The sequence below is a fragment of the Bufo gargarizans genome, chromosome 4, assembly GCF_014858855.1.
Source record: "Bufo gargarizans isolate SCDJY-AF-19 chromosome 4, ASM1485885v1, whole genome shotgun sequence".
In the NCBI taxonomy this organism is placed as follows: Eukaryota; Metazoa; Chordata; class Amphibia; order Anura; family Bufonidae; genus Bufo; species Bufo gargarizans.
In genome coordinates, this window is record NC_058083.1 from 119111149 (window position 1) to 119124585 (window position 13437).

Sequence of the window (13437 nt, forward strand, 5' to 3'; positions counted from 1 at the left end):
GAGGGCCAGGAGCACAGACATTTGTCACATCCATGGTTCTAGTCCAGGTCTTGGCCTTGTTCTTCGCTGGTCACAGGTAAAAATAATCTGTAGCTTTCTATGGACAGGGGGAGGGGGTTCTGGCTGAGCCAAGTCATCCTTTTGGAAACAGCACACATAGTGTGGAAAAAACAAGGATATCTCTTTTTGTCTCATCTAAAACTATTTAAATCAATAGAAATGTACAAGTTAACTTAGTTCCTACGATTTATCCTACAGTAGTCTTTCTCCTTCCAGAGGGGATTTTTTTTAATGGGCATTAAAGTGAACCCATGACTTCACATTTATGTCTTGCTTCATTGGTCCTTTGTTGTCGGTGAAAAAAAAAATTGACAAAAGTTTAAAAAATCACAGCTGTCTGGAATTTTAAAACTGACCAAAGTTCAAAAGCCTTAAAATATTATCTTTTCCCTTGAAGTTCCTTATAAGTGATGGGCTTTCTGGACAGGATGAGACTCCAAGAATTGGAGATGTTTGGGGTTATGGGGTGGTGGTGGTGGTTGTGCAGACATGGCCATCCCTTAGGCTGGGTTCACACCTGAGCGTTTTACAGCGCGTTCCTACGCGCTGTAAAACGCTCAACAAGGAGAAACCAATGCTTCCCTATCGGCATGGTTCTCACCTGGGCGTTTTACAGCGCGTACGATTGCGCTGTAAAACGCCCGACGCCCCAAGAAGTACATGAGCTTCTTTGGGACGTCTTGTCACGCGTTCCCGTACATAGACTTTCGGGAACGCGCAACAATGGGCGTTCGCTTGTCTCTGTATGCGCAATTGCAAACGCCGGTACAATCGCGCATACAGAGCGCTCCATCGCGAACGCTCAGGTGTGAACCAAGCGTAAGACAGCAATTCTCCTTGTGTCATGATGGCTGATGGTAGATGTAGGACACCGGTGGTCCATGTCTTGAGGAAGGGTGTGATGCCAACTGGGGAAAAGTGTGAGCTGGTTGTACCAAACTGATACTCAAAGGACCACCCTGAGAAAGACAGTCCCCTGGCATGTACTGCAGACTTCCCCTTATTTGTGATTGCTCTGCAATTTCTTGGTTACATATAGTGCAACTGTCCATCCATGCCCATATTAATTCCCATTCCACTCATAGGTCCTGCAGGTCGGATCCCCATATGTTGCTGCTCGTCCAACACAAAACTTCCCATAGGCTGCCCCTATGGACTATATGCTGCTCCTTGGCTCACTGCTCGATTAGACTGGTCAATCATCGACTGGACTATTCGTCTTCTAGCATTAATAAACCAGTTATTCACTTGCAATATAGTCAGCCCTGTGTCTTGTGCTAATTGTTTCTTCTGTTCTTCTGAAGGGTATGTATGCGTGAGATGTTGGAAAAGCCACGTCCTCATAATATTCGTTGCTACTTTAGGGAATATTCCTCTTTTCTTTTGTCTCTTTTTGTCCTTGTCTGAGTCATTATCGTCCCCTGTGCCAGGAGATGCAACACTGTTATCTAAAAAGTCCCCTTGTTCACTGCTGTTGTCCCCACTTTGTGACGCGTGCCCACCACTGGAAGGACCCGAAGGATCCAGAGAGTTCTTCATGGTCAGACCTGGAGCTTCCATCCCTCTCATCAATCACTAAATCTATGGGCATTTTTCCTTTCAAACAGCTGATAGCATAAATTATCATACAATTCATGGACCTTTTCTAACTCCAGGAGATGAAACCACAGGACCTGGATTGTCTGGATCATCAGATTGTCCAGCTTGGGGTTGGAGGAGAACAGTGGCTTCTCTGCACAAATCTGTTTTGCAAATACAGCGATGTCTTAATTAAAGGAATAGGAGGAGCACACATCCCCTCCTGCCACTCCGGGCTCCCGGGGGGTACATGTCACCAGTTCACACTTCTCAAAGACCAGGGCTAGAAGAGGGAAGAGGGGTTGTCCATAAATGGCATCTTTGTCCCGTTTGAGGGCATCGTTGACAGCAGATCCCATGCTGGTGGGCATAACATTTGGATGAGGGGCATGAGTTCCATAGTGCTGGCTGGCATGTAAAGGGGGTCCATGGTTTAAGTGGTTTACCTGTGGGATAGGTCGAGGGGCATGGGGATCACCATACATAGAGGTTGGGACCCCCACTCCATCCATGGCACAGTGCGGTAACTCATCGTACTCAGGAGATGATAGTTCCTAGTCGATTATTCTAAATTTTATTACAGTACACGAGGCTCCCATTATGCATAACTTTCTTTTACTGAATCTGCAGCTAAAGAGTTAAATATCAATACATAAAGAAAGAACTTGTTTAGGTACAACCTAGCATGCTTGAACATATGGTAACCAATAAGGATGTATCAGAGAACATATAAGCAATATGAGGATAAACTCTGCCCTCTTTCTTTAGCTGTGTCCGCAGTGATAACAGCTGAGGCAAAATTTTCTTGTTATATTAATTATATCATTCTATCATATTTTCTCATTATTGTTCCTATTTTCTATATTCACTCCTTGTTTCTTACTCCCTCCTGAATTAACTTGTGCTTTTATTCATCTTTTTTCATCTTTCTTACTTAACATATATGTCCTAATTTTCCTTTCCAACGTTCGATCATAGCTATTATCCGGGGGGCATGGTTGGTGGTGCTTACTTTCAGTTTCGTTCCTGTTTCAGGCGGCGCGCACTGGCTCGCAGCCGGCGTGCTCGGCCCTTCCCAGTCTGTGTCGCAGCGGTCGGGGTGTGCGGGCACCATCTGCTGGTCATTCTTTGCTGCGCAGCTCTGCAGCTTCGCCAGCACATCCAAGTGCTGCTCATTATGTTCTATGTGTTTAGCTGTTTGTTGCTGGGGGGTTGGGGGGGGGGCCCACAAGTCCGTTTAAAAAAAAAAAAAAAAGAGGATAGAAAATAAGCTATACAATAATCGTTATATTATAATAGTGCGTTTTCTGGTTGGTTATCATAGAGTGGGTTACTTACCTACTACTTTCACATAGTAAGTTGGTTTTCCTTCATTTCAGTAGTACCTTCAGCTACACTAGGTGTGCGCTGCAGTCCTATCGTTATATTGTCTACCTGTAATCAAAGGTAGGTATGGTAGGGGCCTTGTTTGTCATATTATTTACGCATGCTGCTGGGCAGGTGGTTAGACTGTGTTTTATCACGGGTGCGCCATTTTTCCACCTCCTCCACAGGCACTAGATTTCCCGTTGGCACTTCTAGTAGTTCTACTGTTCACGTATGGGGGTAGTTGGTACCTGAAGTCGGGCCCACTGTCATGGCATTTCCATTAAGGTATATGGCTAAAGAAAATATAATTATATATATAAAAAAAATATAATAATAATAAAACATTTATTTTTATTTTATACGCAAGGTCTGTCACGACTACAGACTCGATTTTAAGTCCTGTCACGACTACATGCAACGATACAATGTCACGACTACAGACTCGATTGCAAGTCCTGTCATGACTACAGGCAATGGGGCAATGTCTTTCACGACTACAGACTCGATTTTAAGTCCTGTCACGACTACAGGCAAACGATGAAATGTCTGTCACGACTACCGATTCGATTTCAAATCCTGTCACCACTACAGGCATCGGGGCGATGTCTGTCACGACTACAGACTCGTTTACTAGTCCTGTCATGACTACAGGATCAGGGTATAGTGTTGCACGACTGTAGGTTCATGTCTTACGCACGGTTGTAGTTGGCGGCTCTCTATAATTCATTGATAATAAGGTGTTTGTATCATTGTTCAGGGTGGCACTGTATTTGTTGTTTGGGCTGGTAGCTGCTGGTCCCCTCATTTAGCTATCTCTTTTAGTAGGGAGATGTCTCAGAAGTTTCTGGCCGAGGGCTCGTCCTCCTCTCGCGACAGTGGTGATCTACAATCAGTACGAAACAGTATACCTGCATTGAGGTCATGGACTATCCCGAAGTTGATGGCAGAATTGTCTAAAAGAGGAATTCCGTTCTCAGCCTCAGCTAGAAAGGCAGAACTTTACCGTCTTCTCTCTACGGATTCGGCTTCACCAAGCCAGGAAGTGGTTTCCATGAATACCATCCAGACGTCACTAACTCAGCTACACGCTGTCATTAACACAATGGCTTCTTCTATGCCTGACATTCAGACTAGACTGGACACAGAAACTATTGTGGCTGTTACAATAACCACTTATCTGTATGTGTGTCTACATGGTTGCCTGATTCCAGGTAATTTTGAAAAATGGCTACCTGTCTCTTGGTGATATTGTCATGTTTTTAATAAAGTTAAGTGTAAAAAAAAAAAAAAGCCAAACACAACACGTACAGGGGAGATGGATGTGATGATGATGGATTTTGATGTACTTCTACACAGACGGACATAGGATGCTTCCTCAGGCAGTAATACTGTGTATATGCTTTATTCGTATGTTCTGCATCTTAAACTGTTATTCACCTCTGGACAGTTAACTGAATATTAGAGGTCACATGAGAAGCTTGGGGGGGGGGGGTCACATGATTGACACCATCGTTAGGCCTCATGCACACGGCCTTTGGAGGCGACCTTGGCCGTATTGTGGCCCGCAGGCGGCGGGTCAGCAATCAACGGCTGCCGGCCGTGTGCATCCCGCATCACGGATGCGGACCCATTTACTTGAATGGGTCCGCAATTCTGGAGATTCGGAATGGGGTCATGGAACGGAACACCGAAAGCACTACTGAGTGCTTCTGTGGTGTTTCTTTCCGTTGTTCCACACCAGATGTTGCCCGTGCAATTGCGGTCCCCAATGCATGGAACAGCCGCACAACGGCCGTGTGCATGAGGCCTTAGTCCCATTCGGATCTCCTACAGGTGCATTTTACAGGACTAAAATGGGTTGTAACGTTTTTGTTTTTTTTTTGTCCCATTTGGAGAGGCTATTGTCCCAATATAATAAAGTTCTTAGAGCAAAATTTTAAATGTGTCTTAGAAAAACGGACAACTACTTATTCTCTAAACACATTAATGTAATCATTGAAATCAGAACACCTCTTTAACCTGAAAGTTGTTAAAAAAAAAAAAAAAAAACTGCCAGAATTGTCATTGTCGCCTCACAGCGTTATTATATGCAACAGCCACAGCTCATGGGGGAAAGCACACTTCCAGCTGGGGCTGAAACGATTATTCGAATCAGTCGAGAAACTCAGCACAAAAAATCCTCAATGCTCCTTTTTTGCATCGAGGACTCGTTTGTACCTTATGACCATGGAGCATGAGTAAAGCACTTGCTATTACTAGCGTTGAGCGAAGTGAGCTTCGGATGAAGCAGCCGAAGTCGCTTCATTCAAAACTTCGGATTAATACTGTACGGAGATTCGTTTCCAAACAGTATTAGAATGTATGGGCTCCGATGAGCCGTAGGGCGATATTTACAAAGTCGCGCGTGACTTTGTTGAATAACTGCAGTAGTTGACTTTTAACGCTCAGCCATATCGTTACGTGGTCACATAATGTCCTCTTGCCAGATAAGCCAGTGGATTTATACTGAGACCTTAGGTAATTTGTCACTATTTCTCCCTATGGTTTCGTATACCACCGCACTTCTATTATTGGAATCAACGTACCAAGTACATGTGAAGAACATATTCACCCTCACGGACCTAAAGCAGTTTAAAGATCGGGATATGAAGCAGTGGAAAGTCTTGTCGCCAGTGTCAACCAGTCACAGTGCAGCTTTCATATACATAGAGCTCAATAATAAAGCAGTATACAACAATCTACCACGCTGCTGTCACAGGGCTCACTTCTGTCTGCACCACAGTGAATGAGGGGTTAAAGGGGTTGTCCAGCCAACAACCCGAATAGTGTGCCCTAAAGAATCACCTTTCTGTGGTCCTGAAGGGTTCAGTTTGCGCTCTTGCAGGGACCTTGAAGTGGCTTGGTCCGTGTGTTTTTTTTTTTTTTTAAACATGGTGCACGTTAGGACCGTAGAGGTTGTTGGGTACTTGGACGGGCAACCCGGGAATTAGGAAAATGAAAATACTTAAATATTACTTTATTATAAATATATTCCTAAATACCTTTCATTAGTTATACTGTCTCGTTTTGTCTGGGGAGCAATCATTAGGAGAAATAAAATGGCCGCTGTCCTATTAGTGCACACAGAACTTGTCCTAATCACACAGCAGCAGTGAGCCAAAGAGCTGCCTCATCTTCTATGATCCTAAATACAGTTTAATATGATCTTCAGCTAAATCTCTGTAGAAATGGAGTTCATGAGGAGACATGAAGTACAGAGAGGAGGTGGAAATGTGACTAATGAGCAGCAGCACTTGTATGCTGTCCCCATTACCACAGCCCCACATTACCACAGTCTGTCCTGTCCGTCCTCTGTCCGTCCTTTCTGCTGCAACGCGACTGCTTGCAGAGGCAGATCACTCTTTAACAAGTGTCATAAATGGCTAGATCTTCCATACGGTGTGACTAGAGAGCTCACAGTTATATCAGCAGGCTCTTTCTTAATATGTATGCTATGCTTTATTCATCTCAGTGTTTTGGTCAGTGATTTCCATCAGTGATTATGAGCCAAAACCAGGACTGGAGCCTCCACAGACATAATGTATAAGGGAAAGATATGCACCTGTTCTGTGTTTAAAGCTGCACCTGGTTTGGGCGCAAAATCAATGATAGAAAACACTGACTGTGTGAATAAGGCCTTACTCTCTATCCACCCTGCCAAGAACTTTGGTCAGCCCTGGTGGCAGTTAAATGATGGAACTGGGCATGTGTGACCTCATTCAGCTCAGTAGCAGGATGTGCACATTACTATGCAGAGTGGACACCAGGGGGCACTGTCATAATAGAGTGAAGTGAATATCTCGCAACAGGAGCATTTTTGTAACAGAATGTAAATGACAAAAGTATCTCACTTAATTATTTAACATTTGTTTAGGCCACAAACCTGTGGTTCCCAGGTTTAAAGGGGGTGTTCCAACTCATCAAGTTATATTTATTATGTGCATGACATTGATATAAGTAACTTACTAATGTAGATGAATTAGCAGAAATGGCTCAGGTCCCCACTATCTTACTTCTACGTCCTCTTTATGGACTGCTCGTCTCCAGGGGTTACGGCCACCGCTGCAGTGCAGCAGCGGTGGCCGCGTTTGCGCACAGCTAGAAAAAAAGCCGGTCTTTCTGGTGGCCGGGAATTGATGGAGCCAGCGCGCATGGGCCGTGCACATGCACAACAGCTCCCGTTCCCGTCCACCTCTGTCATTCTCTCCTGTAAGATACAAATCGCTGCAAACACTTACCATAGGTTGTCACGATCTGTACAGGGTCTGCTCCGCTGAGACTGCTAGTGTTTCAGATAGTCTAGCAGCCTCACGAGCGTGCATGTGTAGTCAGGGGGCGGGATTATATTATCCCAGCGCCTCAGGCCTGCTCCATCAATCACAGCAGAGGTACCGCCCCCCCACTTCATCTCAGGAAGTGCCCCCGGACAGGCCTGTCGCTAACAGACAGGCAAAACAAGCAATTGCTTGGGGCCCCGAGCTGGCCCGGGGCCCCAAGCCCCGGTGCTTGTTTTGCTTCCTTTAAGGCTGCAGCTGCCTGAGCGCTCTATAGAGAGCCTCAGGCGGCTGCAGCACTCCTGGTTACCATGGTGGCCGGCGGCGAGCTGCGTCTGCCCGGAGAGAGAGGACAGACTCGGGGCACTGGATGTTACAATTGGACAGCCGGCTCCCTATCATTGGGCTTCCCCCCCAGTAAATGTCATCCCGCCGCCACTCTCTGCTCTGTTATTACTGTGTACATAACGCCGGGCACTGCCTGAGCTAAGCTGCCGCAGTCCGCTGTGTGCACGGGCTGAGAGTGGAGCCGGGCTCCGGTACCTGTGCTCTCCATCCCGGTCTCCGGGGAACGGCACCTTTTATAATAGGTGCTGTTGCAGCCGGTTTAACGGGCAACCCCCCCCCTCGTCTTCATCTCTGCTGGCAGCGGAGGGGTTAATATCCACTTGTCTTCCCCCAGCTCGCAAGCCCATTGGACGAGGCGCTGCAACTGGGGACATGACGTCACCTGCCCAGCGCTTCTCAATGAATTGTCTTGTATTGATGGGTTCTAGTGGGATGAGGTCTGCACTGCAGGTGGGTGGCCCGGCGTGTGCAGGGGCAATAGAGCCCGGAGGGAACGGTAGGTGAAGGGATGAGGGACTGACTGGGGCACGGACAGGAGCGCTGTGTTTACAGTTACAACAGGCGTATTGTGACGTCACCTGATTGACAGGTCGCCATGCCAGAGGGAAAAGTCGCTAGCGGCTGTCAGCGGGAGGGGGGGGGCCTCCATGTCTATTTTGCTTGGGGCCCCCAAATTCCTTCAAACGGCCCTGCCCCCGGAGCTGTGCACTGAGGACTGAAATAAGGAGGGGAGAAAACCCCTTTAAGTATCCAGGAAAATAAGTAATTATATATTTCCCAGTAAGGGGACTGAAACTTTGCACCTTGGGTGAATAAAGGACACTACTTTATTGTAAGTGCCGCGGAAATGTATATATATGTGAATGCCCCCTAAGAGAGTTTAGATATTTTAGCTGGGTGGATTTGTGGATGGTACAGTGTAGGAATCTGCCAGCTTGGATTTGTACAGTGTGTCTCTGGCAAGTTATTGTGGGAAAGGTTGCTGTCTGTGAGAGGTCTGCATCTGAATGGGAACAAGCCATCTGTTCTGATGAGGTTTACAAATTGCATGGAGCGCGGGGAGGGAAATGAACACTTGGCTGGCTTTGAACAGGCGAAAATGCATGCCACAATGCCCACACATCCCTGATAACATCTAAATGAATGAACGTGTACGCTTTCTCTTTATTAAGTGTTCTGATATCTGTGAGCCATGCTGCTGTATTACAGCCTTAAAGGGGTTGTCCAGGTTCAGAGCTGAACCCAGACATTCCCCCATTTTCACCCCTCCGGCCCCTCTGATATGAGCATTGTAGCATTTCATGCATTGCGCAGGGTAAGGGCTCCTTTGTTTATATTTTTATAAATACCTGCTAGGGCAACGCTTAGTACCGGTGATGTCACCAGACTCACTGCTGGTGGGAGTCTCCGCCTAGTGTTCCCATGGGGAGCCCGGTACGTGACCGGATCTCCAGAAAAGGGCTTTGCCCTGCACGATGAAAGGCTCCAATGCTCGTGTCGGAGGGCCTGCCTGAGTGAAAACGGGGATTTGTCCAGGTTCAGCTCTGAAGGACAACCCCTTTAAGCCTGATTCTGCAGGTGATTGTCGAGAGGGAGGCATTCCTTCCCGGTAATCATCTGCTTGCTAGTGGCGGAGACCACTCTCCCCCACAGCATGGGGAGGAACTATCATTATACCATCGCTTGTCCCCATGCTGTCTAGTTGTTTGCCTGCAGCAGATCGCTATTAGGCAGCACAATCTGCCGCCGGCAAAGATTTTTTTAAGCCTGCAGAAAGACTCAGATTGCCTGATGAACGAGGGGGTAATTGGCAGCAGTATTAAGCCTCATTCACATGTCTGTGATTTCCATCACCAAGGGCTCATTCAGACGACCGTAGTGTTTTGCAGTTCGCTTGCCCGTCACTACGATAGAAATGCCTTTTCTTGTCCGCAATTTCAGACAATAGGACTTGCTCTATCTTTCTTGCAGGGGTGCAGAATGGAACTACGGCTGCAGACATCACACGGTGTGCTGTCCGCATCTTTTTCAGCACCATTGAAATTAGTGGTTCCGCAAAATTGCGGAAAGGATGCGGATCCTTTAATACAATTATCTGAATGAGCCCTAATTGTGAGCCAAAACCAGGATTGGAGCCTCCACAGAGATAAGGTATAAGGGAAAGATCTGCACCTGTTCTGCGGTTAGAGCCACACCTGGTTTTGGCTCACAATCACTGACGGAAATCACTGACCAAACACTGACGTGTAAATGAGGCATTAGACTGTCAGATCATCGTTAACGAGTGTTCCTGCGAAAGCTCGTTAACGATAAACTGACTGACAATTGGCCAGTGTAATACAGGCTTTAAAATTAGACTTCACAGACTCTTTTCTTATGATTTGATTTGAGGGTATTTACATCCAAATCAGGTGAATGGTGTAGGAGTTACAACAGTTTGCATATGTGCCTCCCACTTTGGTTAAGGAACCAAAAGTAATAATATTAAATCAAACTTTCACTTTTTAATACTTGGTTGCAAATCCTTTGCAGTCAATTATAGCCTGACATCTGAAAACCATAGACATCCCCAGACGCTGGGTTTCATTCCTGGTGATGCTGTGCCAGGCCTCTACTGCAACTGTCTTCAGTTCCCGCTTGTTCTTGAGACATTTTCCCTTCAGTTTTGTCTTCAGCAAGTGAAATGCATGCTCAATCGGATTCAGGTCAGTTGACTGACTTGGCCATTGCATAACAATCCATTTCTTTCCCTTAAAAAACTCTTTGGTTGCTTTTGCAGTATGCTTTGGGTCATTGTCCATCAGCACTCTGAAGTACCATCCAATGAGTTCTGAAGCATTTGGCTGAATATGAGCAGATAATATTGCCAGAAACACTTCAGAATTCATCCTGCTGCTTTTGTCAGAAGTCACATCATCAATAAATACAAGATAACCAGTACCATTGGCAGCCATACATGCCCACGCCATGGAACTACCACCACTATGCTTCACTGATGAGGTGGTATGCTTAGGATCATGAGCAATTCCTTTCCTTCTCCATACTCTTCTCTTCCCATCACTCTGGTAAGAGTTGATCTTGGTCTCATCTGTCCATAGGATGTTGTTCCAGAACTTTGAAGGCTTTTTTAGATGTTGTTTGGCAAACTCTAATCTGGCCTTCCTGTTTTTGAGGCTCACCAATGGTTTACATCTTGTGGTGAACCCTCTGTATTCACTCTGGTTTCTGTGCTCTTCCGGGTCTTTTGGTGTTGCTGAGCTCACCGGTGCGTTCCTTCTTTTTAAGAATGTTCCATACAGTTGTTTTGGCCAAGCCTAATGTTTTTGCTATCTCTCTGATGTTTTTTTTTTCAGCCTGATGATGGCTTGCTTCACTGATAGTGACAGCTCTTTGGATCTCATCTTGAGAGTTGACAGCAACAGATTCCAAATGCAAATGGCACACATGAAATGAACTCTGGACCTTTTATCTGCTCATTGTAATTGGAATAATGAGGGAATAACACACAGCTGAGAAGCCAGTTGTCCCATTACTTTTGGTTCCTTAACAAGTGGGAGGCACATATGCAAACTGTTGTAATTCCTACACCGTTCACCTGATTTGGATGTAAATACCCTCAAATAGGGCGACAGTAAGTGATCACTGCCCTGTGCTGGTTGGTAGTTATGCAATCACTTACCAGAAAGCAGGAATGAATATGATTTTAATGGGTCCTGTAGCTCAGCTCTACTGACGTCTCGCAGCACAGTGTCTCCTGACGAGTCTTGCCACCAGGACATCATCCTGCCCATTCCACAGAGGTTTCCAGACAGGAGGACGCATTGTGTGTCCATGGCAACACACAGCGGCTCTGCCCGCTCCCGTATACAAACACAGAGCAGGCAGGTGCGACTACTGCAAACCTCGTCCCGGCCGGTGCCGCAGCACAGGATCGGGGCATCACCCAGGCCTCATCACCTGACACATGTGACTCCCGGCCGCCCACCGCTCTCACGTCCAGCCTGTCACTTCACCAGACTGCAAGAAGCCCGCACACCTCACCAGAAGGAACCCGAGGAGGCGCGACAGGTCTACTGCTAGAATCAGATGATAGCAAAGTGGGCGTGACAGGGATCCACACACCCACACAGGGTCAGTGCTCCAGACTAAACTAAATACCTAGTAGCCATTGGCTCCTGAACTGAAAAATTTAGGAGCCAAATTAAATTTTTAGTCGCCAAATCAAAACCGAATCCAAATTTTGGTATTGTGACAACGCTACGCCGATCAGATCGGCGTAGTGTTGTTTCGATACCAAAATATTTATTTGCTTTCGTCACCATAAAAAAGTATTGCGATACTCAATACCACGCAGAAAAAAAAAACACCCAAAAAATCTGCGTGCATTTCGTATTTCATGAAACGTTCGGCCCATGATAGAACAGTCCTATGCTATTTTTTGGGGTGACAAGGTGACCAAAAAATGGCGAATCGCATGGTTTTTATTTATTTATTTCTGTTACGGCGCTCGCCGCATAGGAGATATTTTTAAATAATTTTATAGTTTGGACTTTTCGGACGCAGCGCTATGTAATATGATTATTTATTTATTGTTTATATATTTTATATGGAAAATTGGGAAAGGGGGATTTGAACTTAATATTTTAGGGTACTTTCACACTAGCGTTTTTCTTTTCCGGCATAGAAGAATTGATCAGGCATATCCCCATGCATTCTGAACGGAGAGTATTCCGTTCAGGATGCATCAGGATGTCTTCAGTTGGGTCATTTTGACTGATCAGGCAAAAGATAAAACCAAAGCATCCTACAGGTTTTATCTCCGGCGAAAAAAACTGAAGACTTGCCTGAATGCCGTATCCGGCATTTTTCCCCATAGGATCCGGCATTCAAAATACTGGACTGCCGGAACCGTCCTTCCGATCTGCACATGCAAAAACCGGTAAAAATGTGTAAAAAGATACAAGACGGATCCGTCTATCCGCATGACAAGCGGAGAGACAGATTCGTTCTTGCAATGCATTTCTGAAATGGATCCGCATCCGGAATGCGTCTCACAAATGCTTTCAGTCACATCCAGATCGGCGGATTTGGCAGGCAGTTCCGACGACAGAACTGCTTCCCGGATCACACTGCCGCAAGTGTGAAAGTAGCCTTAGGCCTCTTTCAGGCAGACGTCGCGTTTTGGCTCCGGATGCGTCCTGGGTGCATTGCGGCAAACCTGCATGAGTAGGTACACAATTGCAGTCAGTTTAGACTGCGATTGCGTTCCGTTGTTCAGTTTTTATAGCCGGGTGCAATGTGTTTTGCACGTGCGTGATAAAAAACGGACTGTGGTACCCAAACCCGAACTTCTTTACTGAAGTTCAGGTTTGGGTTCAAAGTTGTGTAGATGTAATTATTTCCCCTTATAACATGGTTATAAGGGATAATAATAGCATTCTTAAAACAGAATGCTAAGTAAAATAGGGCTGGAGGGGTTAAAAATAATAATAATAATAATAATTTAACTCACCTTAATCCACTTGTTCGCGCAGCCCGGCTTCTCTTCTGTCTTCATCTGTGAGGAAAAGGACCTGTGGTGATGGCACTGCGCTCATCACATGGTCCATCACATGATCTATCACCATGGTAATGGACCATGTGATGAGCTCAGTGACGTCACCACAGGTCCTTTGACAGGTCCTGAAGAAAGAACAGGAGACTGGCAGCTACGAGATTAATTGGAGGAGGTGAGTTAATTTGTTATTTATTTTTTAACCCTCTTTGGCAC

The 13437-nt window shown here is 45.9% G+C and overlaps 1 pseudogene; it reads right to left on the bottom strand.

Moving 5' to 3' along the window:
• Nucleotides 1-1089: 1089 nt before the first annotated feature.
• On the bottom strand, nucleotides 1090-5600 carry LOC122935627 (annotated as a pseudogene).
• Between the last annotated feature and the right edge of the window lie 7837 nt (nucleotides 5601-13437).